The 26,920-nt window shown below is 42.1% G+C and overlaps 2 long non-coding RNA genes across 8 annotated transcripts in view; one reads left to right on the top strand and one right to left on the bottom strand.

Annotated features, from left to right (window-relative positions):
* LOC310713740 overlaps positions 1-3,690 on the top strand; it is a 37,004-nt gene extending 33,314 nt beyond the window's left edge. For 6 of the 7 annotated variants that reach the window (XR_014529439.1, XR_014529441.1, XR_014529442.1 and 3 more), the window contains 2 exons: positions 968-1,050; positions 1,738-3,690. This is a non-coding gene — a long non-coding RNA (uncharacterized lncRNA). Of the gene's footprint in view, positions 1-952; positions 1,051-1,737 lie in introns of all 7 variants that reach the window. The other variant, XR_014529440.1, reaches the window with a different exon arrangement.
* LOC310713741 overlaps positions 1-24,710 on the bottom strand; it is a 49,327-nt gene extending 24,617 nt beyond the window's left edge. Inside the window, exons 1-2 of the long non-coding RNA XR_014529446.1 lie at positions 24,670-24,710; positions 13,015-13,104 (exon numbers count right to left, since the gene is read on the bottom strand). This is a non-coding gene — a long non-coding RNA (uncharacterized lncRNA). The remainder of the gene's footprint in view (positions 1-13,014; positions 13,105-24,669) is intronic.
* Positions 24,711-26,920: the final 2,210 nt, after the last annotated feature.

Raw genomic sequence — 26,920 nt, 5'->3', positions numbered from 1 at the left:
CGATGGCATAGCAAGGTCAAGCACAAAGCCCTAAAAGTAGGGAGAGGTGGGCGGGTGTTCCGATGCACGCACTGAAAGAGGAAGCTCTGGGTCACGTGCATGGGCATAAATAGGTTCCTTAAACTGTTTGGACTGCATCCCATTGGCCAGATTGTACCCAGCTTCGAGGGACCTACCAATCAGGTGTTGTGGCTGACCAATCGTACCCACCCACAACACAGGGTGTCGGTGTGCCCTCTTTAAGGGAGGACCAGAATTGTGTAATTTCTTAGTCTGTTATGACTTGATTTTTACTGCAGACTAAAGGTAATATGTTCAGCTAAATCCCAGGGTAGGTAGCTTCAAAATCATAAACACTCAAACCTTCGGCTAGTAGTCATTCTCTTTTAGCCTGACAGCTTCATCCATAAAATGAGAAGAATAGTGGCCTATCTGAAAGGGTTGTTGTGAAAATACGGTAAATGAAGTAATATTGGTAAGCAGTTAGTATGTTTAAAAATGTAAACAGAAATTATTATTGAGGGTCAGTACGGCCAAAGAAGAAAGGGTACAGGTAAATAAGGGGAAATATGAGTGTATTGGCAAATGTATATGATTTTGAGATTGTGAACAAAAGAACAGGGAAACCAAGCCCTGCTCTTTCCTTTTGCAAAGCTGGGCTTAGTAACCATGAGGGCTTGATGCTTGTTTTTAAAACCAGGGCTGTCATCTGAAGGAATTGACATTCTTTGCCAGATCTCAGATGGAATGGACTCTTCCGACTGTGCCTGTCACTCTGTAAATCTCCGCATCACATTCCATTTCCTCTCTGGCCCACTAATAAGACCAGCCGCAATGGTTGAGATGCAATGTTAGCTGCTGGAAATGCTTTAGGAAACATTGGCAGCATCTTTATTTTTAAACATGGCTCGCACTGTTTCTGCTAATTACATTGGCCATATTAATGGCACAGACTGTTCATTTTCAGGCAATGCTGAAAAGACTACCTAGAGAGGCGTTATTCTCCCCAGCACGGTGTCAGATGTCACCTGGTAGGATATTAAAACCAAGGTGAGATCGTGTTGGAAAATATTTTCTTTTACTGTACAGTAACTCATAGAGCACTGTTGAGTTCAAGAGAAATCCCTTTGCTGGAGAAACGTTATAGCAGGCTGCCAAAGGGGAGAGATTTTTCCACAGTTCACTGTTAGTGTAAGCCTTCACTACCACAAGACATGCTGTCCTGGAATGAGCGGCCCTTTTAATGAGAGCTGAAGTTCAGCGTTTCATACCTCTGCTAAAAAGACAATCAAGTTAGAAAAGAGAAGCTTTGATACTCCTACCCTTGGCTTAATTTCTTTTTAACACAAGCACTAATTGGGTTTAAACAAACCAGGGTAGCACATAATAGATTTAACAGACTTTATTTCAGTGAGATGAGACCAAATTTGGTGTATTCAGAAAACACAGGCTCCCTGCTTTTATGAGGTAATTATGACTTAGTGTTTACTGTCTCCCTGATGAGGCTGTGGGCTGCTTTTAAAGTGGCTCTGGGATGAATCTCAGAAACACAATTTACAGTCAGTCCTTTTTAGCATGTAAAACACAAGGCGGGCATCTCTATCATCTATCTATCTATCTATCTATCTATCTATCTATCTATCTATCTATCTATCTATCATCTGTCAATTTTTCTTCTGCATTTCTTCACTCTTGCTTTTCTCCAAAACAGTGCCGATAATTTTCTTTCTCCTATAGAAAACATTTCCTGCCTCATCAGGAACAGTTTTTTTCTCCCTTCTGAAGGCAAGAGTTGTGAGGATGTGTGTAGAGGACAATATTTTCCCTTGCAGCAGATACTCAAGAGTTTACAAGGGTAAATTCCTCTTGCTTCCATTTAGAAGCAGCCATCAGCTGATAAAAGTGTGAAGGTTGGGTCCTTTGGCAGTAAACTCGCTGCTCCCTTTCATTCAGTTCCAGCTTCCATTGGAACGAAGTATATGGCTAGATGTCTTGGAATGTCTTCACAGTTGCTGCAGCAATGAAGGTCAACCTGACCTGCGCTACAGCTCAATGGCCTGAAAATATGTCTACATATAGCTTCAAGAAGCACAACACTGTTCTGTTCTTGCTTTTACTACATTGAACGATCGTGGAAACTTGGTGTGAACAGAGCAGGGCACTTGTAAGATAGGTTTGTCTGGATTTTCCCGGAAATATCCGGAATACCGCAGTCTGCAGCAGTGTCTGGGTGGAAGAAAAAAAGCTCGACAACTTTGGCAATGGTTTGAAATATGGCAAACCTATGTGAGACAACCAGAAGCAAATACCTGCAAATATTTGAAATGGGCACTATTTTCAACTGTTGCCCTTTCATTTTTGAAATTTCAGAAATTGAAGTGATTCCTGTCATTTGGTGAACAGATGTATGGAAAGAAGCACCTCTTTTGGATTGCAGCACATGTTCTACATGCCTTTGGCTCCCTTTTGCTCCAGAGTTGTGTCCTTAATCTTGTTTATTTTCTGTCCCACCAGCATTGCTTCACAACGCCTTCTGAGTTGGTATGCTCTGTCACCACAGGCAAAACCATCTGTGCTCCACACAGCACATCTCCCTTGTTCAACGATCCTGTGGAAATCGCTTGTTATGTTGTCCAAAGTGCAAATGCAGAACTGGGCAATGGGCCTTTAAAGGGAGATCAGGGTAGGCTGCAGGTCCAGACCACCTAGCCCTCATAAGGCCTAGTGTGCTGCTGAGACAGCAGGTCTCTTGGGTGAGTTCTAGCCAGCACCTGTCCAGCATCTTGACATACCAAGGTGTGTCTGGTGTGATCTGGTCCTGCCTGTTGTGCCATGCCTTGCCTATTGTGATCTGACATAGCCTGTCTTGACTTTGCTCTATCACATATGACTCTGCTCTTCTGGATGTGACCCAGCTCATCCAGTAAGTGCCACATCTTAAACCAGCTGGGAGCCATGAGCCAATCTGGGCCAGGACAGGGCTATATTAAAATTTAAACCCACCATAATTGCTTGGGAGAAGAGAAACATCAGACCCTCCAAGTATCCCTATTTTCCAGGGACAGTCCCAGATTTACACAAGCTGTCCTGGTTTCTGATTTGATCCTTGAATGTCTCATTTTCCCTTAGAACGTCCCTATTTTCATTGGAGACATGTTAGAGGGTATGGAGTTATACAACCCTCAAGCCAAGGAGATAAGTAACTATACAACCTCTAGGAAACATCTGAAAGCAGTCCTGTTTAGGGTCGTTTTTTATTTTTAATGTTTGTCATGTTTTTATATATGTTGGAAGCAGCCCAGACTGGCTGGGGCAAGCCAGTCAAATGGGTGGGGTATAAATAATAAAATTATTATTATTATGGAGTAGGACAGGAATAGGCAACCTAAGGCCTGGGGGGCCGGATGTGGCCCAACCGCCTTCTCAATCCAGCCTGCAGACAGTCCGGGAATCAGCATGTTTTTACATGCGTAGAATGTGTACTTTTATTTAAAATGCATCTCTGGGTTGTTAACCTCAGCGTCCGGGCAGAACGATGTGGGTGGAGACATCCCTATTTTCTTTGGAGAAATGTTGGAAGGTATGCAACATGTCTGCTGTTGTTATGTTTTTTTCTTTTACAAAGAAAACTCTGTAAAGTGCTGTGTGCACTATGATGGTACCAAATAAATAAAAGGTCATTATTGTTTATTATTTGAGGAAGGGCCTCTACAGCATGCAGAAATTCCTGAGTTCAATCCCTGGCATCTCCAGGTTTGCATGGGGGAGAGCCGTGCCTGAAATCTTGGAGAGCTGTTTCTGGTCAGTGTAAACAATACAGGACTCAATGAACCAAAGGTCCGACTCTGCATAAGGCAGCTTCCCGTGGCCCTGTGCAATTTTCACACCGAACGCTCAATACCAGTTTTGCACCTGCAATTTGAATGGAAAACCAGTAGATAGAATTTAGAGTGACTTATCTTGCATGAGAAACATTCTCATTTCCACCCAAACGGCATATGCAAGAAGGCACTTAACATTGTCCATGTAAATGTCCCAAGAACAGGCAACACAAGGCAAAGTCATACTTTCTGTCTTGGCAGCAGACATGAGGGGAAGAGTTTGTTTAACATTACATTTTTCTCCATGGGAATCATTTATGGGCTCATTCCCATGAATGAAAATGGTAACATCAGAAGCAGAGCAAAGAATCCTTCTTGACAGTCCTAATGTATCTCAGGGAATCCTATATGCTTGATGATGCTATTTGGAATTGGGAACGAAGATTAAATGAGTGACATGATCATTACTTGGGCTAGGCAGTGAAAAGGTATCCTAGAGTGAGCAAATGAGCAGGCAGAAGGAAAAGAGCTAAGGATGAAATGTTGAGACAGCCCACATGAGATTTAAAGCTGCCACCAGGGAGGAGAAAGGGGACACTAGAGGAGACAAGTAGAAAATGCTAGAGAGGCCCTGGGACCTGCTTTGTAAAGGAGAGCAAAGGGAGGAAGTTATAACCCTTGCACTCAGACCAAGGAAGGGAAGGCATTTAACCAATTAAAATGAACTGTTGTTAACTATTATTTACCAATATGGGCACTGACCAATTTTCTCTGTCTCTGTGAAAGGGAACAAATTGTGCAGACAGATATTGCCTCAAAAAAAATCCATTTCATAAAATAATGCACTACAGGGTTTTTTATTTTAATAAAACGTGCTAGGCCATATCCACATATAGGATAAATGTGTGGGGAAAGGGGTAAGGAGAGAGGTATACTTTTCTTCACTAAATGCATCGGCATGCAGTATAGATAACAGGTACCCGGTGGGCTTGTATGCTCACTGTAGTAAAGTGACCTCTCTTCCGCTCTGAGTTGCTATACGTGGGTTTGCCTGCCTACAGGAAGTGCCCCTCCAACCCTTTCAGTCAAAATGTTCTCCCCTGATGGTTCACAAGCAGCACTAGTGCACAGTACTGCTCTGAAACGGAGCACAAAGGGGTTTGGGAGAGGGATCTAGAGAGAGGCAGGGAGTACTTCTGGACTGTCGCTGTTTTTGGATGAGATTCATTGTTTGTGCAACAAACATTTGGATGAGATTCATTGTTTGTGCAACAAACTCACTTCACCAAGAAGACTGAACTTTTTGTGATAACAAAGGTGATGGGGAAAATGCTTTGGAAAGCATTTTGGTTTGGCATGATGTCATCTAGCTTCCCTGCAAAGAAATGCTCATTAAATAGCTAACACTGCCTAACCTCTATGCAAAGCTAATCTAGACGAATGCTTAAAAATCAGGTTGTCTGGAAGCACCCAGAAAGCGAAGGCACATTAATGAGTTTTTTTTACCAGTATTTGATGCTTGAAGCTGTTGTTTCATGTTTGCTAGGATAACACAGTTGGTAGAGCATGAGACTTAATCTCAGAGTTGTAGGTTCGAGCCCTGTATTGCCGGGAGGTGGACTAGATGACCTTTGTGGTTGCTTCCAACTTTACAATTCTATGATTCTATGTTCCTTCACAGTAAGGCTGTTCTTGCCAGTATTACCCGATATGTCCTGTTTTATGAGGTGTCTGGGCTATGTGCTCCATGTCTGGCATCAACTCAGTCAGTGGGATGTCTAGGAGAAAACTTCCAGTGCTTGGGGCTGTGCTTTGCAATGCTGAATGGCTTTAAAAATATATATATTTGGTTTAAATTATGGCCTCTTAGCATGTGCGCACACAGAGTCCCTTGAGAGACTGGTGACATTTTGCTGCCACCCCTCTCTCCCCCTTCCTGACATGCTTGTATGCCAATGTCTGTGACACATAGATAATTTATGAAAACAGAGTAGATGCTTTTAAATAATTAAGTAATAGATAATGTGAGGGTTTTATTCCAGTGACGTACAATGGCTTTTGAGATAGGCCTGAGCCTGAGAGGGTTAGATTCTCACTTATTAGTAAAAAAGAAGAGAAAAGCGAGGGGGGGGGAGGAAACTGAGGGGAGCTACTCAACTTGCACAGTGTAATTAACTAAATCAAGGCCCTTAAAGCCTCCCTGCGTTTTTGCAGCATATGTACTTCATCACAGTCACATGATATCAGCAGCAGGCCTGTGGCAAAATGCCAGCTGATTGCCCCAGCCTAAATCACAAAGCGTCAGCGCAGCCTATTCTCTCTAAATTACAGGGCAAACAACAACACAGGTAAAATTAGCCAAGGCACTAATTATACAGCACGAGTGTGTAAAGGCTATAGAATGATAAATGGCAAATGTGGAACATGTTGTGTCATATCATGTAATCTTTCTTGCCACAGTGCTGGGAAACAAAAGGGAGAATTGTGTCTTGTTTGTCTAACATGCCCTTGATGCAAATTAGAAATCCTTCCCAATTAAGATATCGTTAAATTTCCTTTGTTAACAAATTTTAAACAATGAATTAAGTGGTTGGGGTGATCATTGTTCATCTAACAAACAATTAACCCGATCTGAACCAGATTTTGAAGAAACCCAAGAGCCTCTATTCCCCCAAGCTTCCTGCCTTTTCTTCTTCCTTCCTTTTACCCCCAAGCTCCTCTTGAAATGAGGCAGGGCATCTGGGAATGCTAACGCAGCACCTTCCAGACTAGAGCAAACTGTTCCTCAGAAGCGGGGCTGGAAATCCACGTGGGCCTAAATGGCATGTAACAGTTAAGAATGACTGCAGCTTCAGAAGAGCTCAGGCAGACAAAGCCACAGAGGTTGTTGCTGCACCTCAGATGCTCCCCCACTTCTCTGTGGAAGAACTTCCATTTGCAGTGGAGTAACTGTTCAATGGGGTTGCCAGATTCTTTGTCGGAGCTTGCTCCGGTGCTTCAAACAACAGCTTAATCCACAGGCTGTAGTTTGGGTTCTTTTTGGTCAGTTGGCAACTCAGCTGCTCAACCTGATGTGCAGAGCCATCCTTGTCGTTCGGGGATGTCAGGTTGAACATTTAGGGTGCCTTCGTAGAAGAACTATTTTGCCCACATAGTGACAGGGACAGGCTGAAACAATGAGGAGTGGTGGGAGGTTCCAGCCAGAAACAATAATAATATAAGCCATGTTTCAAAAAGATAAGCCATGTTATTAACTAAACCATTCTTATGTATGTCACCCTGTCATATTTTTGGACACATGTGCATTTATTTAGGTGAATGAATAGGGCCCCAAAATAAAGGTTGTACACAGGGTTCTGCGGACAATAAATTCACCACTGCTCTCTTCTAGAGAGCCCTTGCCAGTCATAGAGATGCTACTGGCCAGATGGGCAAAATAATCTAGAATCATAGAATCATAGAGTTGGAAGAGACCACAAGGGCCATCGAGTCCAACCCCCTGCCAGGCAGGAAACACCATCAGAGCACTCCTGACATATGGTTGTCAAGCCTCTGCTTAAAGACCTCCAAAGAAGGAGACTCCACCACACTCCTTGGCAGCAAATTCCACTGTCGAACAGCTCTTACTGTCAGATGTGTCTGGCTCTAGAATAGGGATGGTGAACCTGTGAGTTTCCAGATGTTGTTGGACTCCAACTCCTATCATGCCTAGCCAACGTGGTCAGTGGTCAGTAACATCTGGGGGGCATAGGTTGCCCAGCTCTGCCCTGGAACATATGAAACAACAGTAAAGAAGACTTAGTCTGGTTACATGTGGAATTCACTTGCCCCACCATTGACTAACTATGACTTTTCTGCGCCATTAGGATATGGAAGTGGGGGAGGTTTTACATTTACTTTCATTTTCATTATTAGAGACCTTGCTTGTTTCATTGCTCGGGCATTAGAAGCACATTCATTTCATTAACCACATTTGTTTTTGTTTCCATATATTAATTTTATAAAACAATTTATGAAATAAATAAAATTAATTCACGGGTGTCGTGTGTTTTTTTTTAACTTTCCCTGAGCTAATTTCAGAAGGCTGTTGAATCATGTGGTGAGCTTTCTTGGGAAAAATAAAAGGACTGTTGCCAGGATGAAGCCACCAAGAGGACCTACAGTGTCCCCTGAAAAGTGTCTGGGTGATAAATAGGTAACAAAAGCAAATTCAATTTGTTTTCATTTCTTCCTGATAGTGTTTTGTAATTAATAAAAATTGAACTGAGTAAAGGAAAGGATGCCTATTATCAGTGACCAAGCAAGGGTTTCTGTCTTGTATGCAGAGTTACTCTGGCAAGAAATGTAAAATTAACAATTAGAAGAAGATTACTTCTGCCTGTGGACAAAACTTTTTCTCCTTATTGTCTGCTTAGTGGAACTGAAGTGAGACAATCAGATTAAGGGCTTCGTTCATTTACACTTTTTCTGATTAATCCCTCCTCTTCCTGATTATTATTGACAACATCAGAGTGTACAATAACCTTAACCTGCTTAGCTTTCATGAATATAAATGTCTCTGTCCATCAATCACATTTGCATTTGCAAAATGTCCTTCGTACAAGGACTTAGGAACTGGAAGGCAATCAATAAACATAACATTGGTTAGTCTTGATTCAATGAAAAAATGACCAGCAGGTATTTCAGAATGCATGCCTTCGGACTAACACACACACCTATAGTTTGTGTGTGTGTGAAAATAAAAAAAAGTGGGTCAGTGTGAATTGGAATGTCAGCAGATGAAGCATTCATTCAAAGTGGTTCACTGTGAACCTCGAGCCGGCAAATGGCTATGTAGAGCAAATAAAAATCCCTCAGGCTCAACATTGCCTTAACAGTTCTGCCAAACTCTTATACGATTCCCTGAAAACACTGTTTGTCATGAAATGTCAGTGTTTCCCAGACTTCTGATGCACCCTTTTCCCTATACAGTGGTACCTCGGGTTAAGTACTTAATTCGTTCCGGAGGTCCGTTCTTAACCTGAAACTGTTCTTAACCTGAAGCACCACTTTAGCTAATGATGCCTCCTGCTGCCGCCACACCACTGGAGCACGATTTCTGTTCTCATCCTGAAGCAAAGTTCTTAACCCGAGGTACTATTTCTGGGTTAGCGGAGTCTGTAACCTGAAGCGTCTGTAACCTGAAGCATATGTAACCCGAGGTACCACTGTATTAACATGAGATGCACATTTGAAGGCTTGGAGTGTGCAGAATGATGCACTACCTGCCCTCAGACAGAGGAGCCATCTGTTTTGTGTGGGTCTCTACTGTGATGTACCGTATTTTTTGCTCTGTAAGACTCACTTTTTCCCTCCTAAAAAGTAAGGGGAAATGTGTGCGCGCCTTATGGAGCGAATGCAGGCTGCGCAGCTATCCCAGAAGCCAGAACAGCAAGAGGGATTGCTGCTTTCACTGCGCAGCGATCTCTCTTGCTGTTCTAGCTTCTAGGATTCAGATTATTTTTTTTCTTGTTTTCCTCCTCCAAAAACTAGGTGCGTCTTGTGGTCTGGTGCGTCTTATATAGCGAAAAATACGGTATATCTGGACTGGAAGCAATTGAATGATCCAGTCCTCACACCAGATACAGGAACATCCATTCCCCTGCTGAAGACTGATTGGAAACAGCCTGGTTCACACAGTTTCCATGAGGGGCAGGGCAGGGCGGGAGGAGAAAACCATTTATACCTCCCTGGATCCCTTGTGCTAAATAGAGAGGTGCCTTATTTGAGGTCAGACTATTTGTTATCCACTTAGCCCAGTGTTGTCTATTATGACCTCCAGCAGCTTCCCCCCATCACCTACTTCCTGATTCTTTTAACTCGGGGTTGGGGAATGTGTGGCTCTCAGGATATAGTTGGACCCCAACTCCCATCAGTCCCAGATAACATGGCCACAGTCAGGTATGATGGGAACTGTAATCCAACAACCTCTGAAGTGTTAGCAGAGTAGCTAAATTGCACCTAGGAAGCCAACACCCTGTGCAATATTGACTCTTCTTGAAATTAAAACAATGCCCAAACACTTGTTAAAACATTCAAAAAACCTTTCCTTGCAGAACATATGACTAAAGAAGAATATATGCAAAGTATCTGCATTCACATCCTTATGCAAGCATGGGCTTATCTTTTCTTAGTTGAAGATTACAGCTTCTTCCTTAAACCTTGAAACAAATGGAATAGGATACCTCCCATGTGACCAAATTTAACCAATCACACGAGAGTTACTGGAGAAAAATACAGAATTAAACACATAGTAATGCCTAGGACTTGCTGATCAGAAGGTCGGCGGTTCGAATCCCTGTGCCGGGGTGAGCTCCCGTTGCTCGGTCCCTGCTCCTGCCCACCTAGCAGTTCGAAAGCATGTCAAAGTGCAAGTAGATAAATAGGTACTGCTCTGTCGGGAAGGTAAACGGCGTTTCCGGGCGCTGCTCTGGTTTGCCAGAAGCGGCTTAGTCATGCTGGCCACATGACCCGGAAGCTGTACGCCGGCTCCTTCAGCCAATAAAATGAGATGAGCACTGCAACCCCAGAGTCGGTCACGACTGGACCTAATGGTCAGGGGTCCCTTTACCTTTACCTTTTAAATGCATTTAAGCATTCTCAGTTTCAGTAAATTAAATCGCTGTACTTAACATGGAGGGCCTCAGGTTCCCCATCCCTGGAATTACCAGAGACCGAATTTGGGATCTTCTGCAGGAAAGCGTTTACCACTGAAGTAGGTTCTTTCATAAAACTAGGAAGCACTTGCTTTTGTGAGGATGGATTATGACACACAGTTTCAGAATGGGTGCAGTATACCAGTACCACTCAGCTTATTTTTCAATGTTGCGTCCATTCACGGTGAAGAGCCTTCCCAGTGGATAATGCAACATGCATTCTCATTCACTCTTGGGTGGTTCCAGGAAAGAATTCACAAAAACAAAGAGACAGTTATTGCTTAAGTCTAGCTTGACACCCTGACCTTAGCTGGGACTGCTGTGCCAACAAACAGAAATAAAAAGGTGCAAATTAAAACCAATTATTATCAACCTGAAGTGTGAGATGGAACTGTGAAATTCCTGGCTTTTATCAGCAAAACCCTCTGTGCTTTCCTAATAGCAAACTGTTTGGCAGCCAAAGACATTTGTAACATAAATAGTAAAAAGTTTCCTTTGTTTCTTTCCTTTTGTGCGGGAATGGAGAGAAGAGGAATTAGCCATTTAATTATTTAAAGAGCGTGGGAGAAGCAAAAAGACTGACACAAAAAAAGAGAGTGCTACTGTTTAAATTAGCAATTAGGAACTTCTCAGAGTATATATTTTAAAGAGAGAATATGCAAGCAGCATAATGTGCTTTTGAAGGTCTTGGCCTTTCTTAATTTAGCGTATGATATAGAGAAGCTGTAGAGCTCCGTCTTGCTTCTGCATTGGTTTCAGGATGCTGGAAGGCAGCAGACTGAGAATCAAATCAAATCAAAACAAACAAACCCACAAGATATGGGAAGAAGTAAAAGAACAAAGATATTAAAAAGCTTGGTGAGAAACTAAGTGAAATGATGGTTTGGGCAAAATGACAAGGTGTTGAGGACAACCAGGAATGGAAGCGAAATATTCATGTACAACAGAGTAAGAGAACATTTCCCATCCATCTTTATAGCATGTCCTGGAGTTGTGATCGTATGCAGAAAACTCCTATACATACAGAGACTCATTTGGCTGGAGGGTGCCATATGGGTGGGGCACCCATTTCTTTACACTGATGCAACATGCACCTAACTCTGGAACAGGGCTGCTCTCTGAATCAAGAAATGCACTTAGGGTTTTGTTTTGTTTTCTGTTTTCAAATGTCACATCACGAACAATGAATGTCCTTTCACAACCGCAACAGCCCGTTAAAATCTGATTTAATTAATATCCCACTGTTAATAAACCATGTTGATCAATCAAAGTCTCTTTCAGATCTAAGATGGTGGCATGGTCATGATCTAGACTATAAGATAATTATTCCCCTCCCCATCCCGAGCATTTCTGCAGATGCAAAGGTATGTCTAAGGTCTTTCTTGTTCAGGATCATGGATGGAAAAAGTGGATAGAGAGAAGTTTTTCTTCCTTTCTCATAATACTAGGACCTGCGACCATGCAATGATACTGAATGTTGGAAGTTTCAGGACAGACAAACGGAAGTATTTATTCACATAACACATAGTTACACTATGGAATTCGCAACCACAAATAGTAATGGCCACCAGCTTTGACGGCTATAAAAGGAGCTTAGACAAAGTCCTAGAGGATAAAGCTATCAATGGCTATTAGTTCTTTTTCTACTTGCAGTGTTATAGACAGAAAGCTTCTGAATACCAGTTAATGGGATGCCACAAGTGGGGAAAGCACTGTTGCCCTAAGGTTCTGCTTGTAGCCTTCCCAAGGGCATTTTTTCAGCCACTGTAAGAATTCAGGTTCCTATTAAAGGATTGGGCCCATTCTCCTCTGGCCCCCTTCTACATTTCTGTAGACCTGTTGTAATTATTTGAAGATTTTCTGGTGTTTGAGTGTCAGATAATTAGAAATGAGGTGAGAAAATGCAGAGGGGACTTTGAAATCCTTTTGTGCTGCCTGCACTCCAGCAGAGCTGTGCCATTTTTTGGGGGTGGGGGTGGTTTTTTAAGCCTTTGTAATTTCATTCCTCTTATTCAAATGATCCCATAAGCCACTTTTAAGAAATGGTTCAAATGTCAAAATTTGGAGCAGATCCATAGGGTGCCTGTAACAAATTTGGGCAAATGGAAAAGGCTGCTTTGCAGGGTGAGGAGTAGGGAGTACAGACTGGTAATCAAGAGGATGAAAAAGATTTGTTGCAAAGTTATTAGAAATCAGCCCTCCGACCTAAACCTACTTGAACTTTATTCTGGACATTTTAACGGTGATAACAATGTTGAGGCAACTTCTGTCTTGGCTTGCTGCCAAGCCCATCCACATCGTCTGCAAATAAGGTCAACCTTGCCTGACACACAAGTAGCAGCAGTTGGTTGAACAAAAGTGCAAAGATTTGTTTTTAAAGGCAAAAATGGACTGTACTGAAACACTTTTTTATAAAATCATTTTGGTTATTCACTTGGCAATGTCTTGTGAACTTTGCGTTTGCAGGCTCTTTCCCAACTTTAAAGAACATTTTTTACCTTCTTCATTCCAGTGATGGTCAAGACCTGGGCTGTCACCAATGAATGCTGCTTCAGTACCAGTCTCCCTTCTGAATAGCAGGGCTGAGCCTATAATGAAGTGGAATGAGACATTTGTCTCAAGTGACAGGCATAGGAGTGGAAGATTAGTGTCCCCTTGTTTCCCCCAACACACACTGATATGCAGCAGGGGTACCATGAGTTCCATGGCACCCTTGAAGTCTTCTCCTGTGAGCCCAGCCACTCACTGCCCTCTTGGTCATGAACTGGTGATGGTGCTTACTCTGAGGGACAGTTCAGTTGGTAGAGCATGAGATTCCTAATCTCAGTGTTGTGGGTTCAAGCCCCACACTGGGGGTTGGACTAAAAGATCCTTGTAGTTCCCTTCAACTATACAATTCTATGATTCTTTCATCCCTTGAAAAGTAGAGTTGAAGGAGGCAACGGAAAGAATGGTCATCTCCATTTCTTCTTTCAGCTCTATGTGCCCATGGACCTAGAAAACCTGATGCCCCCTTATATACACAATATCTATACACATACAGGTAAAGGACAAGGTGCCCCTCCCCCCCCAAAAAAATGCAAAAGTCAAAAGTACAGGCAGTTGAATCTTACTTTAACACTTAGAGTGGAACATCAGCCTTCAGTGCACCTTAGGGCAGCATACTAGTTTAGTGGGTTCTGGGGGAGTTAGTAGGTTGCTGCTGCTCTTGGCTGTGCCATCAGAAGCTGCCATTTGAGGTAGCCACCTTGTAGTCTAATGGTAGAGCCGGCCCTGAGAGAGACACCTACAACCTTCTCCCAGAAAGATTCTTTATCATAGGCAGGGGAGAGCATTCAAACGTGCAGGCCTTCAACTACAGCCTGAAATCGTGTAGCCTAGCAAAAATACCGCCCCATGTGACTGCTCTGATAATTGGTTTATCTGCTCTAGAAGTGCAGGAGTACGATAAACCAGTTGTTTTCAGCATAGGTCTTTAATATTTTACTCCTCCTGTCATGAAGCAAATAAACAAAGATGACTCGAATATGATAATAAAATGAATTCAGAATGCACAGATGCACAAACAATTTACATAAGCAGAATGGGAAAATAAATCCTGAATTCAAGCAAACAAAATACTCCAGAGAAATATAAAATGGCAGCGTGTGTGTGTGTTTGTGTATACACATAGTACATTTGAAATATAACTCAGTATGAACACTGAAAAAGTAATTAAATATGGCCTATTTTGTATGCTGAACCAGAAATGTTGGCTTTTCAAAATTGAAAAGAGGATGTAATGGTTTGCTGAACAGCACCTGTGGACACTGAAGAGTGTGGCCTGTTCTGCGAAAGGAAATGGTCAAATGTGTATGGGGAGAGAAAAACAAAAGGAAGGCTTATTGCTGTAACTAATATGCAACCACAGGACCACCGTGCCAGAGGTAACACACACACAAAATTACAAGGACAAATTTGTTAGCTACACCAGCTCAAAGTTATTTATTACCAGTGTTTTCTGAAATCTTGGCCAAAAGCACTTAAGGCACATATTTCAGTCTCTAGTTAGGTGGTCCTGGAAGCTCAGCTTCACATTTGGAGTTATGAAAAAAATATATATGCAAGAGGACAGAGCAAAACAAACAGATACCACAAAAGAAAGGCATGGATATTATGTTTTGCTCGGTCCTCTTGTTTAGAGAAATAAGCATATTTGCACTTTAAAAACTGGCCTGGCCTGTCCTGTTTCCAAAATGTAATAGCATTCTGGTGACTCAGCATATGTCATTATGCAATCTGCTTTCTTTCTCCTGCTAATCCTTGAGTCGTCAGAGTTAGGAATGGTGCCTTGGAAAGGAAAAGAGGTTCCTTTCCCCTGAAAAGTGAAGCTGTGGCTGTACCTTAAGACTTAATCCTGTGAGCTACTTTTCAACAACACCAGCTCATAGGATCCTGCGTAAAGAGACTCCTGCTGCTGGCACAAAGGCATAATTTGCACCGCTTCCCCGGCGCTGGGAACTGATCCAGGCATTTCCCCAGCTGCTGTGCTGCACACGGAGCTTACTTTGGCTTTTGTTAAATCCAGGGAATTTTGCAGTGGCCTCTCACACAACACCCCGAGAGCCTATATTGTATGTAACATATATCAAAGGTACCAAGATGTCTCTGATTACCAGAATATACCTCCCCGTTTAAAAGAGTACAGTTCCCTAGAAGCCCATAGGATGGGTATTACATACACACTCTAGACAGCTGCAGCTCGTTTTACCTTGTTTATCTTTGAAATCTAAATGTACTAGAACAAAACCAGAAAAGGCAAACCTGCAGTCTGGAATATTGCCTCTGATTATTGTTTTCATAATGCTCTAACAGCTGGGACAACTTTCTTCAGGAGCTCCAGGGCATATACAGTACAGAGCTCATTTTTGCAAGAAAAGGTCTCTCATTCACTTCAGAGTCAAGACAGTGTTGCTTGCATGCAAGCTCCATGCACAACATGATTTCCTCAGCGAACCACCGGAGCAGGAATTTTCATATGCAAATACCAGTATATTTTCGGTTCTTTCTTTGCAGGGGGAAGAGGAGCCACTGACTATTGAAGCCATGCTGCCACAGGGTTCAACCCCTGGCTCCTCTCAATGTCCTGACATCATGGTATGACATCATGTGTTGCTTGTACAACATCCCCCCCCCCGTCGCCCTCACAAGTTGGTGCCTCTACGGCGATCTTACGGTAGGCAAATACAGTGGTGCCTCGCAAGACGAAAAGAATCCATTCTGTGATTCTCTTCATCTAGCGGTTTTTTCGTCTTTCGAAGCAAGCCCATTGACGGATTAGCGGATTAGCGCTATTAGCGGCTTTTAGCAGCTTTTAGCGGCTTATCGGCTTATCGGATCAGCTGATAAGCGGCTTAACGGCTTAGAAAAAGGGGGGAAAGGGAAAAAAACCCGCAGGAACTCGCAAGACATTTCCGTCTTGCGAAGCAAGCCCATAGGAGATTCGTTTTGCGAAGCACCTCCAAAACGGAAAACTCTTTCGTCTAGCGAGTTTTCCGTCTTGCGAGGCATTCGTCTTGCGGGGCACCACTGTACATTCCTTTTCTCCCCTGGCTTTTGGCTAATTAGTCAATCTACAGCCTTTTAAACTGTGGGGTGGGATATTGTTTTCATCATTATGTTGCACATTTCTGTGTTTTTATATTGTAAACCGCCCTGCGATCCTCGGGTGGTGGGCAGTAGAGAAATTGAATAAATAAAATTATGTGCAGGTTGCACAGATATGTAAATAAAACCATATATCCGAAAGGCACCACAGTCTGCAGTGACCTTAATTCCAAGGAAACCCTAGCTAAGCGCCGAAACCCAAAAATCTCTCACCGTTCAGATATTGGGCTGCATGCACCAGAGTGCCCATGTTAATGACATCTTTAAGGAGCACCTCACCACCTATTCTAGACAGTATATTTCTAGAATAAGGTAAATAGGAACAGCTTGAGCATATGGAATAGCAAGGAATAAATGTGCTTGGGCTCTGTAAAACATTTAACTGCTCATTATCTCTCTCCTCTTTTTACACACACACACACACACACACACCTTTTCCAATTTGCACTTATGTTCACAGGATCTGCTTTTTCATCTTACAACAAATGATGGCTTCTGGAACCAAGATTAAAACAAGTACCAGCAAGTGGAAAGTCTCCTAATGAGGCCTAATTGTTATTTAACTGAAAACCTATGTATAACCTATTCCCTGTCCCCACCCCCACCCCCCAAAAAAGATCATTTAATTCCACAAAACATTAATTACATCCTGTCATACAAATGTCTACAAGATACACGCTGCTGCAAAAAGGAATTAAATAAGAGCCATGTTAACAAGGTTTTTAAAAAGTGCTTTCTGTTTCCACCCACCTACTCACCCGCCCCCCCCACACACCTTTGAAAACACTCAATTTGGAAATACAGCTTTGCTAGGATTTACATACGCAGGTCTAGCAACTCTGTCATATTTACTGGAAGCATGACAAATGAAATGTTGAGGTTCTCTCGCAGAAAGCAAATTGTTTGCAAACATAGCTGCTCCAGGGAAATGAACAATTTCCATCTCCCTGGCCTGATGCAAGGTGATCTGAGTAGACTAAGACTGCTCAGGTAATTAAACTGGACCAAATTAACAGCAGGATTAACAGCCCGTGGGCTGTATCCAGCTAAATGATATCTAGAACAGACTCATGGCAATTAATAAACCTAAGTTAGTCATGTCCACTAATTTTAATGGGTTTACTCTGAGTAGGATTAACATTGGCTAGGATCCCATGATTTCAGCAACCCACAGCTTCTTGCATATTGCATTTAGGGTGGTTTCTTCACATACCTAGAAATGGGCTCTGGCTTCATATACCATAGGGGTGATATTACATATTTTATATATATCACCACAATCCTCAGCTTCAGAAAGACAAAATTCAAAACTTGGTTGCATATGGGGGGGGATTTGCGGAGCTGCTACAAGGTGTGGCTTGCAGGAGGGTGCTTATGTTGTGAGAGAAAAATGACTTATCTTCTCAGTTTACACCAATAAAACTCAGAGACAAGAGGAGTTAGGAGTCCATTGTTTATTGCTAGGCAATAGGTTACAGTCGAATTGTTTCGCAAAACTGCAACCCCGCTCAAGGGTCCAGGTGGTGGTATTTATAACATTTCAAATGAAGGATTTCAATTTTCACCAATCATGTACATCATTACCTCATTCATGTTTAATACACATGTGCAATAAGCGTTAGCAATTTCTGCTGATTCAGCTCTGATTCCCAGCGCTTTCTGTTAAACTTCTAATTTCTGTTACATTGTGTTAGTATGCATGTTGGGAACCTGTGTTACGTGTAGCCATTTGCACCATGTATCAATTTATGTTCTAGCTTATGATCTGTATCTTTGTGATTCACATATTGGTTGTACCTCTGCCCCAATGGGGGGCAGCAACTTGCAAAATCATCAGTTTCATAAAGCAACAGGTTACCATAACTTCTCTATTAGAAGCACACTGAAGGATTTATAGGGGTTCACATTATCATATTTATTGTGGCCCTTTGGGCCACCACCAGAGTTACACAAGACAGGGCCTTCACAGTGCTGGCCCCTCAACTTCCTTAGAGAAATATGATTGTTTCTGCCTTTAGTTCTGTTGGCACAAATGACTTCTGCACATGCGATATAACTTCCTCTCCCTCTCCTGTCTCCTCCAGCTGCCCTGTGTGCAGTTCAAAGCCAGTTCCACTACTTTGGGGATCTTCTGGAGCACCCTTTGAGAGTGCGTAGAGGGAGGAGAGGAAACTGAAGCCCTGTTGCTCCAGTGGAACCTTGTTGGCACAGCACGAGATACAACCCAATGTTTATAACTGGCCAGGTTAAACAAGAGACAATTATGATGACTCAGCCCTTCAGATTCTTAACTCCACAACCAGGGCAATCCAAGGGAGACTGTCTGGAAGCAGTTTCTCTAATTGTAGCTTGTTTAGTTTGACCATTTTAATGGCCAACCTAGTCTGACTTGGCTCCCTTTAGAGCTCTTGCACCTCGGAAACAGCTAAATGGGCTGTCATTTTCCTTTGTTTTCACTTTGTTTGGTGGAGAAATTTCTGTCTGAATCAGATAATGCTTTTATTGCTTTCAGCAAGGATAATAAAATAGTACAAAGTTAAGGCATAAATGGCAGAATACTGTTATAGAGTCATGCAGAATCCCCACCAGCTAGGAATTGGACCTCTTGAATATCTTGCCGGCTACAGGTTTTGAGGTATTTGGAAAAGAGGCACTTCCTGACTGGGCCCAACACACAGTGAGTTTGGGGGATTTTGCTTGTTTTTACTGAGTTTTCTAAATTATTGATTTGCTAGCCACATCAAGTCTGTTCAGAGGTGGCATAGAATATTTTAAATAATAAAGAAAGAAAGAAAGAAAAATAACTTTGTGCAGCGGCCCAATTTCTTGCCCTCTCCATTTCAGCCCAACTCACAGAGAATGACCTGTTATTCACAGTGTTTCTGGCTCCTGCAGAATTTAACACGTCCTTTAAGTTCCCCTCCTACTGATGCTTCCCATCCTGAGATTTGCAAAGACTGTTAACATAATAGGAACCAGTTGTGAAATTGGATGGGTAGAGAATTAACACTAACAGCCCTTTTCTATGCGAATTGACTGAAAGTAAATTCCACTGCGTTCCATGGGACTTACTTACTCCTCTCCCTTGCTTTTAGCTGCTGAGATATATTTTAGGATCTACCTTTCTTCTCCGTTTTAAATAGAAATTTTTGTGTTGTATTGTGGCTTTGTTTTATTTGATTCTCAACTGTACCACTGTTTTGTTGTAATCTGCCCAGGGCCTTTATGATGAAGGGTAGGTAATAAGCCCTATAAATAAATAAGAAATAATAAGTGAGCAAAGGGTTGCACACTTGACGAGGAAAAAACATTTTAGCCATAAGGACATAAGATGAGTCTGCTGGATCAAGCCAGTGGCGTCCTGTTCTCACAGCAGCCAACCAGATGCCTTTGGGAAGCCTGCAAGCAGGACCGGGGTGCAACAGCACTCCCCACCATTTCTGATTCCCAACCAATGGTATTCAGAAACATACTGCCATCAACAGTGAAACATAACCATCAAGGTTAGTAGCCACTGATAGCCTTGTCCTCCACAAATGTCTTTTAAAGCCATCCAAGATGGCGGTCATCCCTGCCTCTCATGGCAGCAAATCCAATAATTCAACTATGCACCTTATGAAAAGCTATTTTCCTTTGTCTGCCCTGTTTATCCTCCGCCATTCTGCTTCACTGGATGTCCCCGAGATCTCGTGCCACGCGAGAAGGAGGAAAAACTTCTCTTTGTCCAATTTCTCCATATGGAGCCTTATTTTGTACACAATTTGTTACTCAAGCTTAGAGGTAGGAGTGGGGCAGAGATAAATTAAGCCTGTATAAAGTGATGCTACCACTGCTCTGGGAGCCCAAAGGAAAACAAATAACTTGCATATCATTGACATGTTGTGGCTCTCCACCTGGATGCTCTTGAAACTATTTCAGGTTCACTAGAAAGTATTCCTAGGGGTGACAGAAATCAGAACAGCAACCTATTCCGTTTCAGGAACTTTCAGCTCAACTTAATTAAACACAGGTGCAGGCAAGATACAACAATGCCCCATCTTTTGCATGTTCCTAAGCACTTCCCAGCATTCGAATAAATCTATGTTCAAAATGCCTTCAGAATTATTTGATGGGGAAATGTCATGCTGGGCAAAGGAATCGTCTGAAAAGATATGCACAAAATATGTGTATCTCTTCCCTAGGGGAGATCTTCGCCTGATGCTCATTACCTGATTTGTTTCCCTGCGATGAACTCCCAATTCACCGAGGCTGTCCTTTGAGCATGTGCAACAGCTGCCTGAAATGTACACACCACAGCTTAACCGCTGCCTTCTTTTGCAATTGGGTGAAAGATGATTTGAGGGAAAGCGCAACAAGCAAGAGTTCTTCTCAAGAATCGACAGGATACCTATGGATTGTGGCTAATGTCATGTGTTGAACACCACTGGGAGGGGGGAGCCAGAGTAACCGGGAACAGGTACACAGCCAGAATATATCAAGAATTAGTCTATTTCAGTACTCCAGCAGTGGCCAGTTATATGCTGGGGAAAGCTCAGAGACGGGGCATATTCACCCCCAACATCCAGCACAGAAAGGTATAAAGCTCTAATCATGAATGCTCAATTTGACGTGTCATGGCTAATATTCTTTGATAGATCTGTCTTCTGTTGCATCCCAGGCCGCTTTGGCAATATGTGATTCTGGAAAATCACATGGCATGCTTTAGACCCTCCCATATGAACTGCCTGATTCTGATGTTATCAGACAGATGAGCATGAGCAAGGATGTGGATCAACAACCACCCCACTTCTGAAAAGTAAGAATTGAAGGGTGTCCATCCAAGGCTGCTATGAGATGTTTTATGTACAGGAAGAAAGACAATAAAACATCTGGAGTCAGATTACACAGGCTGCTTAGTCTTTTTGAAAGTACATTTTCATCAAGACGTTATTGTTTTTTAGTATCAGCATAAATATTTCTTTATCCTGCAACTGCTAATTATATCAACATAAACTTAATTTGTAGTGATAATCACAGGGCTAATTTTGTACTGCTGCCAAACCTCATAACCAACACTTTGAGGCATCATGTAAATCCAGCCATTAGCAATCACGTAAATGCTCCCATTACCCATTACTGATATTGGCTAAAGAACTTTTTAATTGACTTCTTAAAATTTATGGCAGATGGTGCAGCCTGTGAGCTCGGATCCAGAGAGCTTTTTTTCATTATTCTTTGGCTTGTAAGTGTTTGGATGCCAGACATTGCATGTTGTTCAATGCAATGTTTTAGGCTCAACACAAAATGAGACTTTGGAATCGGTAATATGAATCTTACCATCGGCACTCTGTTTTAAAAAACATTAATGCAAAACATAGTATGGATGAAATACATCTCACAGCTCTCTATCGGAATAAACACGACTAGTTTGTTGGCTTGGGAATGCTTTGCACAAAACCTCATTTAAAGATTATGAGATGTTCTTCTGATCATGGCCACAACACCTTTACTCACTTACATCTGGCTCCATGAGTCAAGTTCTCTCCTTATTCCCCCCCACACACATTCCAGAGGCATAAACGGGATGAAGGACCCCTTTGTGCTGCATTAGCTTCCAATACGGTTTTGCACACTTTCCCCTGGCACCAGGATAATTGGCTTCAGGCACACATACACAATGAGGCCAGGCAAGCTGAGAAAGGCGAGCTGATGCCGGAAAACAAGGCTGTGCTGCAACCATGTTACTGTTATTTCCCACCCGCCTGGTAAATGGATTAAAATGCAAGTTTTTAGTCGGAAATATTTTGAGATGTGGTATATGTACCCATGCATGGGTTGTGCAAAATAGCTGCCAGTTGCACCCTTCAAAGGTATAGGGAATTGGCCATAGGAGGGGAGAGCCAGTTGGAGTGTTATTAGACTGGGAGTGGGATGCTCTAGGTTCAAATTCCTTTGCGGCCACAACACGCAATGATTGAGCCATTGGTCAGGCCATTGCCATCTCTCGGCTTAACCTACCACACTGTATGGACACAATGTGGCAGGAGGAAGAACCCACCAACTTCACCTTGAAGTCCTTGGAGGAAGGTTGAGGTAAACATGTACTACATAAAGTTATTCAGGTTAATTCTGACTTGGTTATTTTTTATAAGCATGTTGACTAAGAAGTTCTGGCCTCATGAAGCATGGACACCCTGAGTGGCATCAGGCAAGTCATTAGCTCTCACCCTCACTAAAGTGACTAATTTTGCAGTGGCTAACTTTGCGAGGATTACTTATCAATGTACACAAAGCTCTTTGGGTTTTCAAAGTGCTCTTGTTTTATTTTTACACCACCAGGGGTGCCCATCTCACCCTAAGGATCGTGGGAGCCTGCAGCTGCAACATGGACGTGCAGCATCACATGGTGTGTGTGATGTCACTTCCTGCCTCATCAGGATTCCCATTATCTGGGACTAGAGCTACAATCCTGAATTCAGTTAATGGGGAGCAAATCCCACTGGACACGTGGGGGCTTACCACTGAGTAAATATGCTTAGAAGTGTGCTGTAAATATGACAGTAAAATAATGCTCTGAACAAAGGAAAAAATGGGCATTTTCAGAGAACCTATTGAGCACCTTGATTTGTTTGCAAGGAGGCTGGACAATGTTAAATAATATATACATAATATACTATAATATAAAAACACAGTGAGACAGCAGACATTAAAAACTTACTGATACAGGGCTGCCTTCAGATCAGGCAAAGCAAGTGTTTTCCCACAGTTTATGCATTTCCCCAAACTCTTTCCTTATTGCTAAATAAAAAAATATAAAAATAAATCAAATTTTTGCAGAAGTGGGTTTGTTGTGCAAAACCTCGCAGTTGGCTTTAACCTGAATTTGCTGATACGAGGTTGAATCCCACCCCAAAATAGTGACAGTCTGGAGGTACGCAGTGTCTGATACTTGTGAATCCTTCAACTGCTGCTTGAAAAACACAAAAAGAAAACAAAAAATAATATATTTGTCATTTTTATGAGTCCCTGCTTTTCCTAGACTGGAGCCATCATCTCATTCCCTAGTTAGGCTTAGTCAGTATTTAGACTGGAAAATGTAACAGGCATGAATATACTGCCTCAGGAACTAGCATATCTATGTGATTTGGGCTGTAGCATTAATTGGTAAAAAAGCTTAAGGCTTACTTGATAAACTGAGTGCTGAAATATGAAGCAGAAAATATTTATTTCATTAAAAGAAAGACTCTTTTCACCACAACGTGACCTTAAAATGGAGAAATTCAGGAGCTAAGATTGAACAATCTAAGAGTTCTTAGTTCCACAGCATAAGGTACCCTACAGTATCATACTAAAGTTATTAGGTTTGAAATGTTGAAGGCATCCAGCAGTTTTATTTGTGATTTAAATTACTCAGAAATCATTTTAGAAACACGTTAATGTATAACTTTGCTCAAAAGACACAAAATATTGTGTGAGGTACATCATTTCCACAGAGAATATGTACTGCAGTTTTGTATTTGAGCACTGTGCATGAAAAGTAATAATTAAACATATTTTCCCTTTTTAAGAAGTCCCTCTGATCACAGACATCCCCCCTTTTCTTTTAAAATAATTATATTAGTTTAAAACAGGTTTTCATTAAGAGGAAGATAGAGCATAATTGTTAGAAACAAAGTTTCAGGAAATGGTGCAATTTAAGGGCTTTTCCAGATGTAGTTTCTTCAGAGGGACTGAAACATCCGGTTATAATCTTCCCACTGTGGAGAAATCACTGTTTGTCACAACTCAAAGCACCAACCCAAGATGCTCGAAAGTGGCCATTCTGATGTGAGCAATCACAACTATTCAAGTCTTTTGGTTTTGTGACAGTTTGCTGTGCTAGCAAACACAAGCAACTGTTTCTGTATGAGCCATTTAGGGATGGGGAGAAATTCGATCTGGCTCACAATTCAGGTGAACTTCCTGAATTCACATTTTCCAAAACAAGACGGGGACTGAAACACAGCCATCCTTCGAAATTCACACTTCTCTGAATTTTGCAATGCACTTCTCTAGCCAAGTAATGTAGAAAAATTCACAAACCAGTTTAAATTGTGCATATAAATGCAAATATACCTTTTAAAAAAAAAAGGTATCCAAGTGCATTACAATAGGGGAAATTGCTTTGCTCACATGTGTATGTTAGGAGAAATCTGCAATACAACGCTGATGAATTTTCACGAAAGCTTACAAAAATTGCAAACCGGTGTGGCTGTGTGTAGAACTGAATTGAAAAATGAGAAACAGAGATAAACCAAAATGTATAAATTCGCATATTCCTACTGACACTGAAAAATGTTGTGAACAACCCTGGGAGTTTTCTTTTCTCTCTCCTGTTTGTTTACCTTTTCTCTGACTGAAAACTCTTAGGGTTAACAGGGAGAAAATGAGGGGGAATAGCAACCTCATTTCTTCACTTTCTCCAGATGTTACAACAGGGCAAGTAGGCTCCTGGTTTCCAGATCCCATTGGAGGCTGCCAATATTTACCTTGAAATAGGAATGCTTCATAATGAGCCAGACTGTAGCCAATGAGGCCCACTCTGATAAACTCACACTGGCAGCTGCTCCAAGATCTCAAGGGAAGCTATTTCCTGAGATCCTTTCAGATGAAGATGCCAGAACTAAATCTGGGACTGTCTATGTGTATTATTTTCACCATACTATGGGTCCTACTTAGGAATGAACAGACCCACCCAGCCTAAGGTCGTCCTGTTGCATTTCTGTGCAGATTTTAGCGCAGAAATTCAAATGTTAACAAAAGCACTTATAAGACAGTCTCTATTTTAAAAAAACAAAACTGTTATAAAGCTTTAGCAGAACTTTTCCAGCTGCTCACAAGCAGAAGCAGGCAGTGCTGCAAGCCTTGGACTGGTAAAGTGATCCACAGAACCCTATATTTTAAATTGTACTCCATGATCTGCTGCAGGCCCTGATGTGCCCTGATCAGATCTTCTGGAATCCAAGTTTGTAGATGCCTCCACTATCCCTAGTCCTGCTCAAGGTTTTGAAAGATTCAGCCTCTGGCTTGCAGCTCCTGGAAAAGTGCCCATGAGGAAACACAGCCCTTGGTCTGAAAAAGTTCCCACACACCACTTACAACAGTGTTTCCCAACCTTGGGCCTCCAGCTGTTTTTGGACTACAACTCCCATCATCCGTAGCTAGCAAGACCACTGGTCAGGGATGATGGGAATTGTAGTTCAAAAACAGCTGGAGGCCCAAGGTTGGGAAACACTGACTTACAAGGGTGTAAGCCCCACTGAACTCAGCAGGACAAATGTTGAAGTAAACTTGCATAGAATTGGCTGTAAGTGAGTGCAGAGTATTTCAGTGGTGAGAGCAAGCTACAATGGCATTGGCGATGAGGAGGAGTATGATACGGGCAGGGGGTACATATTCACAGAACATTTGTGGTGAAGTGGGGAGGTATTGAGCAAAACCCCAGTCATCCATTATCCAAGAAGTTGCTCTTAAAATGGTGTTGTGTTATGTTCATCATGTTTTGCTTGAGCACATCTGTCTCAGCCAGATTTCCACACATAGTGATTGCAAAAGCTTGCATAAATTATTTGTTTCCTGCTCTCTCTCGCTTTCTTTTCTATATTTTTTTTACCAGTTTCAGTGTTTGCTTTTAATATTTTGACAGCTTTTTTAAAAAATGCCTCTCGTATCACTAAACACATTTTTAAAATTTCCGGCGTGACGTTGGTTAGCATTATCTTAACAGATTATTTTTTTCTGTTTCAAAAAGTTTGCCTTTTAAATATATAAGTGCTGGCTCTAATTGAAATTCCTTCATAGTCCCTTTCGGAATTGTCAAAATTCTAAAAGCTGTTGATGGGTGAAGCCTGGAAGTTGCCATGGCGACTGTCTCCCTTGCTAGGAAGACAGTTATCTTACGAGATCCTGACTGGACATCTTTGGCACCTGAGGAGCTTGCTGGTCTTTTTGAAAACAGATGCATGTTATTAAGCATGATATTTTATTTTATTTTATTTTAAAAACATCTAATATAACCCAGCAAGCATCAGTACATGAGAAGGAAGAGGAAGTGCAGACTTTCGTATGAGGCTCTTCATTGTGGAAGATGAGAGGCACATGACAAATATGTTAATACCCGCTGATCTGATTTCACTGTTGACCTTTTTATGTGAATAGCTTCAGAATGGCATTAACATCAATCACTTCAACTGTGACAGAATACGAGGTGGGGTGACAGGGTCCTGATTCACTTGCGAGCTAACAAGATGTGTCTGGGAATAAGTCATAAATGAGCAGAGGCAGCTCCAATACACCCACACGTGTTTGCTTGGCTTTCCTGTTTAGCTCGCACTAGATAGTGGGATTAGTTAAATGGGACACCCACGTGTGACTTGGTCCTGAAAGGTTCTGAAACGTTGCTGCCTTCTCTGCTCCCTGCTTTTTTTTCTACTTGGAGTACTCATTATATCCTAAACCTCAGTGAGTAAATCTGGGGCAGCACCAATTTAGACAGCAGGTGTCTGTTGTCGGGGGGAAGATGTTACGCTGAAGAACACTCAATGCACACACATACAGCCCTTCACACAGAAAAGTAAATTCTAGCCTTTGTGGAATTTTAAATGATTTAATTTGGTTCTAGCTCCCCGCACGTCACCAACTGCAGTGGCACGACCTAGACAGAGGCTCTAGGCTGCTGTTGCCTGATCTCATTCATAATTACTGGGCTATCTCGCTAACATCTGCTGGCTGGCTTGTCAT

Source organism: Podarcis liolepis, assembly GCF_965112155.1.
Source record: "Podarcis liolepis genome assembly, chromosome: 8".
Classification (NCBI taxonomy): domain Eukaryota; kingdom Metazoa; phylum Chordata; class Lepidosauria; order Squamata; family Lacertidae; genus Podarcis; species Podarcis liolepis.
The sequence above is the reverse complement of the archived record's forward strand: the minus strand, read 5'-3'. Positions and strand labels throughout refer to the sequence as shown.